The sequence below is a fragment of the Bos grunniens genome, chromosome 20, assembly GCF_055505025.1.
Source record: "Bos grunniens cultivar Pamir isolate PY7600 chromosome 20, Bosgru_T2T1.0, whole genome shotgun sequence".
NCBI lineage: Eukaryota > Metazoa > Chordata > Mammalia > Artiodactyla > Bovidae > Bos > Bos grunniens.
In genome coordinates, this window is record NC_141184.1 from 40,216,606 (window position 1) to 40,223,403 (window position 6,798).

Below are 6,798 nucleotides of genomic sequence, written 5' to 3' on the forward strand. Positions count from 1 at the left end.
CATAAATTCTTTTTCGGTGTGGATTGCTCTGCAATCGGTGAGATCGTGTTGTTTTGTTTTTACTTGATTCTGCTCCTGAGGACTTATTCTCATTTGTATTATTATAATGTAAGTGTAGTTTTCCACCGAGTCGCTGGGTCTGTCTGCGCTCAACGGTAACCCTCTGGGGCACATCCGGATCTTGCGCCGCCAGTGAAGGGTCTGGGAGCCAAGGTTGCCGGCGGTTCCAGCCGCCCAGCTGGGGGTTTCTCAGCCGCACTTAGGCCTGCAGCGCCGAGCCGGCGCTTTCTCTTTGGCATCCACCCTCCCGGCACTAAAGGGAACTTCTCTCCCTCGCGTGGGCCCCAGGTCCCCTGTGCTGTCACGTCTCGGCCCTAGCACCGCTCGGTTCGTGCCGCCTGGTCGGCGTCGCGGCGCCGGGATTCGCCCCGACCTGGGGATCTATTAACATTTTCGCTGGGAGACAGACGGGCTGCCATTTTTCGGACACAAGGAGAGTCTGCTACCCGCTGGGTGTCTTTTTGGCGGCGGCACCGTTCCTTCTTCCAAACCCGATGTTTCTCGGCCGCTGACCGCTAGGATCTCAGAGTTTCTCAGTGACTTTCCCGACGCCAGGCCTCCCCAGCCTCACCTCCCTAAAGAAAGGGGAGTTGAACTAGAATATAGACGCCCTGTCCCGGGCTGGTGTGGGGCGCCGAGTTAGAATCAGGTCCAGCACCGTCTAAACGCTCGGTGAATGTTAACTACAAGTCTTCTTAGAATCGTTCTCCTACTGCGATTTCTCGGGGACCAAAATAGTTCCAGAGGATTGAACTCACTGGTGATTGAAAATCTGTATTCTCTTCCCCGGGCGCCGTCTCCTATAATCTCTTCGTCTCCCTTGGCTAGTGTCTGGCACCCCACGCTCCCCCTCCCTTCACTGACAGGACTCTGTGTGCGCAGTTGTAGACGTGAGTGCTGTGACTCCGTTGTTACAAAGCTGCGACCCAGAGAAAGGGCCAGCTCGGCTCTGGTGGAAGCTACTAAGAAAACACCGGCCCAGTGCACTAGCCCAAGGGCGATCGACAAAACGCTGCCCCAGAGACCTAAGGGTGGCGGCACCCAGCAGGCGGGCACAGCGCAGATCGCAACGCTGTGTCCAAAGGCACATGTCAGTTTTGGAGCTTTTTGAGGGTGCTGTCCACTAGAAACTGAGAACCGAGTTTCAAAAGAGTTTGAAATATTGAAAGATGGGAGGTGCAGGGGATAAATGGCATGAATAAGGTCGGGTAAAAAGAAAGAAAACATAGACCTGCCGTGAAAACTCCCCTGATGGAGAAAACTGAATAAGGCACGTAAGCAAAACTAAATCGAGTTTATTCAAAACACAGGGATAATATAACTCAGCCTATTTCTTACAAATGCTTTTGAAAGTGATTTTTTTTTTTAACTGTTGTTATCTTCTTAAAACGAAGTAGGATAATCACTTTAACCAGTCCCCTGCTCCCTGGAAACCCGGAGCATAATAACCAAGCGTTGTAAAGGTCAGTTTCCTCATGTTCACTTTATAAGCTGCCCTGAGACATCAAGCCTCTGAGCTTCATACCAGTTTTGAATTTGAAATCTTCCCTTTTGAGAAGTTTGTTTCTTCTTCAATAAAATATTTATATGCAGTAAAGCTCTCTGAATTTTCTTTTAAGGATTCTTGTTGTTAAAATAGGGTAGGAAGTAATCTGAAGTTGGTGAGTAACTGCAAGAGGTACCCATGGAGCCCATTGTGCTCACTGATTTCTGACTGATTTGAGATCTCAGGTCTTCTCCCTTTGGTTGAGCTCTCCAATTCTGTTGAGGGGCCTTTGTGGAAGCTTCTTGGTAACTCAGTCTACTCTGTTCAAAAAGGAGGTATCTCATGATTCTCTGTTTTTTGAAAAATGGCCTGGCAGTGTTGTGGCCTTAGGGAATAAATGCAAAGATGGGTTCCATTGGTACAAAACTAGAAATACAATCTTGTGCCTTTTTGGGAAATGTGTCAACTATTGATGATTTGTGAGGAAATAAAATTTCTATTTCAAGGCAGGACAATAAAATTTAACATAAAACTCTCTTTCCCTTCATGCTCCCCCTTTCAGCCTCCTCTTTCCCTCCTAGTGTGCATCCTGTGATACACACCAGCCAGACCTCCTGAAAGAGGGGAATGCCTGTTCCACAGCAGAGATATTTCCCCCTCTTTTTGTGACCCTAGCAATGCAACTTCTTAAAGATGACCATTCTTTTCCAACTCCATAGGGGGTCATAGTGATATACTGCTTGCTTTGTGTTTACTTGGACAACGTATCTTTGGTGAACTTAATGTAAAGTGTCATTTTGTAAGCTCCTTTGTCTCAAAAATGTATATGACTATGCCTTGGGCTGCTAATAGGAGGAAGTGTTCTCACAGCTTCTAAGGGTCTATCTCCTGGGTTACAATCCACAGTTTGACTTGAATCAAATTCTCTTTTACTTCTTGATTGTTAATTGAATTTCTGTCAATATTTGCTTGGCATAGTTGGCAGGATACAAGAGACACCCAACAGAGGAAATCTGGACTGTACCCCGAACAGGAACAGGTGCTCGGACACATGCCCTGCCCTTTGAGCTTAACCGGCTTTTCGGTATTCCTTTTCAGTATTTATCTTTTGGGTAAATTCTCCTGATATCCCGGCATCATTGCTTTAAATTTAAAGTTTAAATGACATACAAAGTTTCACTCAAGCCGTTTTCCTTGGGACTTGGCGTCCCAGGTGAGTACTGACATTCCCTATGCTGGGACGGGAAAGGGGGGTTGGAGTGAACAAGCTTAGTTGCCTTTTTAATTTTTGACTTAAGTTGGAAAGACTGTGTATCTGTGGTCTGAACAAACCGTTTGCTAGTGAGAGACAGCCGGCTCGGCTCCGAAGAAAAAGGACCCTTGTTCCTCCCAGCTATAAGGCGTTCTCCAGCGACTGAGAACCCAGCAGAAGTGTCTGAGGGTTAGTCCTCATGAAGGGAGGCAGGGATCCCGCGATCGAGCCGGCTGGGCTGCCGCGGGCTATGTCCGCGGCTCAGGGACCCCGGCTGTCCGCGCCTTGCCCGCCCCCAGGACGACCGCTGACCCGCCGGGCTGGAAGCGCCAAGCCGGCCCAGGCCAGCCGCGCCTCCCAGCTCCTCCATGTCCAGCCGCCAGGCGAGCTGGCCGCAGCCGCCCTGCTCGCCCTTGCTGCGGACCCAGTCTGCCTGCCTGCCGTGCTGGCGGCCGCGGGTTCGAGGCCGCCTGGATGCCCGAATCAGACTCCAGGACGCAGGGCTTCTTGCTGGAAAGCGGAGCTGGCTCTTCTGCTGCTGGGCCTGCTGGAGCCACATAGCCGTCAAACTGGCCTTGCCGCCTCCTGAGCCCATCTACCACGATGCTGGCAACCTTCCCTGGCCTCGGTCGCCGCCACCGCCCTGGCCCAGCCGCACAGCAGCCGCCAGAGGAGGGCGCGGGGCCTGGAGCGTGCAACCTGCGCCAGAGCGACAGCGCACACTTGGAGGTGCTCCCGGTGCGAGCTGAATGCCGTTCAGGTTTTCTAGCGCACCCCTAGGGACAAGCGGCTAGGCTGCATGTTCCTGTGCTGGGCGCCTTCAGCCGCTGCACGCTGTTCTCTCCCACCGCAATGCCGCGGGCCTGGGCCAGATGCGTAGCTTCTATTGATACATCGGCCTCCGCTCGCGTATCAACTGCAACATTTCCTTACCACGACTAGGGCTACGGCATCAGCCTGGGCAAGCCCTCTACACTGATACCGACGCCACCTGGCGGGCGCTGCACCCAATATGGCGTTAAGTCCTGAGACCATCATCTCGTATGGTCATAGCTTTTGGAAGTTCCTACCCAGTGGTAGAACTGACCTCCAGGTATGAGTGTGCAGTTGTAATTCTCCATTCGCCGCTGATGTGTGGATTGCGTGTGGCTTTTCCCGATACCAGTAAAACATACTGCGTTGATGCTTTCCCTAACATTGACAAGTATTTAAAGTCACCTCTCCCATACTTGCGCTGTACACAGGACGAAGTCATGGCTATGTACCTACGAGTGCTTTCCCGGGGCCGTGGAGCCCCTCTGGGTCAAAGGGACCGGGATAATGACATACAGTTTTATATATACGATACCTAGAAAGACTACGACAGTTCATATCTCACGAACTTCCTAATTCCTGAATATGACTTGATTTTACTTCATCAACTGTGAACGTGCTTCAACTGGATGGCTGTCATGGGCCTGATAACCACGAGGCAATGCCCAGCGTTTGGGGGCGTCCTAATCAAAGAGATGAGGACATCTTGGTCTTTGGTATATAGAGGTTCTTCTAACCCACACATCATGTTAAACCGAACAGTTGTGATTTCCAGCTTTGTTGCCTTGTGGAATGGAAAGGAGAGCTGAGTGGGGGGATGGTTTTCTTGTGCTTTAAGAAGGATGCTCACACCCCTTTCTCCACCTTGCCCGTGAGGTGGGAATCATTTATGTAGGACTTAACCTCTCTCCAAATAGGTTTTGGGGTCTCATTTCCCTGGTGGCTCAGAGGTTAAAGCGTCTTCTTGCAATGCGAGAGACCTAGGTTCTATCCCTGGGTCGAGAAGATCCCCTGGAGAAGGAAATAGCAACCCACTCCAGTACTCTTGCCTGGAGAATCCCATGGACGGAGGAGCCTGGTGGGCTACAGTCCATGGGGTCCCAAAGAGTTGGACACGACTGAGCAAATCCTTAGTTTAGTAGTAGTAACCTCTCTCCACCAGTGTTCTCAGTATTTGACCCTTTCAGCCACCTGATTCATGGCTCTAATCCATTGTGAAGCTGTGGTAGTGTAACTGGAAACCACTGTGATGAAAATTCCTTTGTTAATTTTTGTTAACATGCTGATCTTTACCCCACACAAATCAAATTAAAGGATGATTTATTGGAACAATTGTGAACAGCTTCATCAAGTAGAACAATATAACTGGAGTCTTCTTATATAAAAGTAAACAGGATTTTTAAAGCATGAATTTATTACTAGTCCACAGAGTTTTAATATTTTGATCACCTGATTAGTCTAACAAAGAATCTAGCCCACTGTCCTTCGGTAAAGTCCTCCTTGTAGGTTTCTTTAAAGTGCTGTACATATTTGCAATTGCATTGTGCACAGATTGTTAATGGGTAATTTTCTTTTGTCAGGCGTCAACAACAAAACTGCAAATTTATTTGTAATGTAAATGACTGAATACATTTTCTTAATATGTTTTACTCCTATATTTTGCTATTAAAAATGTTAGAACATTTCTGAGACAAAAATTACAACTTTATGCTTTGAAAAAATTATGTAATTAAAATTTCACTAAATTTATAGTTCAGGAGTTACTTGGGTTTGACACAGGAGTTGTGCCAATAAGCATCAGAAGTGTAAAAATACTAAAACTGCTACACTACTTGTATTGGTTGGGGTTTGGATTTGAGGGGGTCTTTGGTTTTATTAAAATAATTTTCTTCCCCCAATTTGAAAGCCTTAAATGTACTGTAAGCCTTAGATTGCTGTCCAGTCGGATTAAGATTGATTGCCAGTTTGTATACTGTTGCTTGGACATGACACAGTAGTTGGTCATGGAATAAAGGATGCATGGATGAGAAAGAACTTTTAAAAGGAATTCTGAAAAGAGTTTTATGCATGGTGAACACTCAATAAAAATAGATTGAATTCAATCAGGTGAATGAATTTTAATAGTGAAGTTGTACAAAACTAGACTTGCCTTTTCCCTTACTAAGAGGACAAAGTTTTCTTGAAACACTGATCTTTTTTGATAAATAGATTGTAAACTTTCTTTACTAACTCTTATGCAATCTGTTGTAATTTTCTGTATTTGCCTTTGAAATCTTTTATTGTCGCTTTGGTTAAATGACTAAGTGGTGTTTCACAGTGACTATGATCCTAGTTAGCCAAATGTTAAAAATCCTTCTGATATTCAACGAACTTTTTCAAATCAAATTCTGAATAAAGTTCTTTTGACCTCTGGTTAATTTTGGAATGCTTGAATGTGTCCCTGAACATCTCAAAGAGAGATAGTAAACTAATTAGGCTTATTTGGTATGCTAAATTACATGGAAAATATTGACAAATAGTGATAAATCTTCTTAGGTTATAAAGTTCTAGAAATTATATGATCTTTCCTAAAACTTGAAATGTTGTAGTATGTTCTCAATCATTTCCAGTTATTATCTCAAAATGTTGTATGTCACAGAAATAGCCAAATTTCCTTGACAACTGTATTATAACCAGATCTTTAGCTATGTTTCTTGTCTTTTGTCATTTATAGTCATTATCTCACTCTGATGCTTTTACAAAAATCTATGTAGATGACTTGCTTTTATGCTTGTAAACTAAATTTGAGGAGCTGGAGGGGTACAGTCCTAGCAATCACAAAGAGTCCAACAAGACAGCACATTTCTCATTCATAATCTCAGGCCTGCCTATACTCTGATTTTAGATTTTTAATTTTTTTCCTTGAATTTCCTTTTCTTTGTGCCAGCTTGTCCTTGTCCCTAGGATTCCAAAGTTTAGCAGTCTTCTGGTTTCTTTATCTGCTATTTCTATCCATTTCACACCCTATTCTGATGAGCTTTCCCATCCCGTGTGAGCAAAACCAGAGGAATAGTTTCAGCAGAAATCTCAGGGGTCCTAAGATGCTTAGGCTCTGCTTCCAGCATTATTGGAACTGGCGATGGTGGTCCCTGGGGCAGGAGCTGAGCTGTAATGCTTGGAGGTGTCCAGGACACTAGAGTGTCCATGC

At 45.9% G+C, this 6,798-nt stretch overlaps 1 pseudogene; it reads left to right on the plus strand.

Annotated features, from left to right (window-relative positions):
* The first annotated feature begins 1,381 nt into the window (after positions 1-1,381).
* Positions 1,382-6,489, plus strand: LOC147350294 (alpha/beta hydrolase domain-containing protein 17C pseudogene; annotated as a pseudogene).
* The last annotated feature ends 309 nt before the right edge of the window (positions 6,490-6,798 follow it).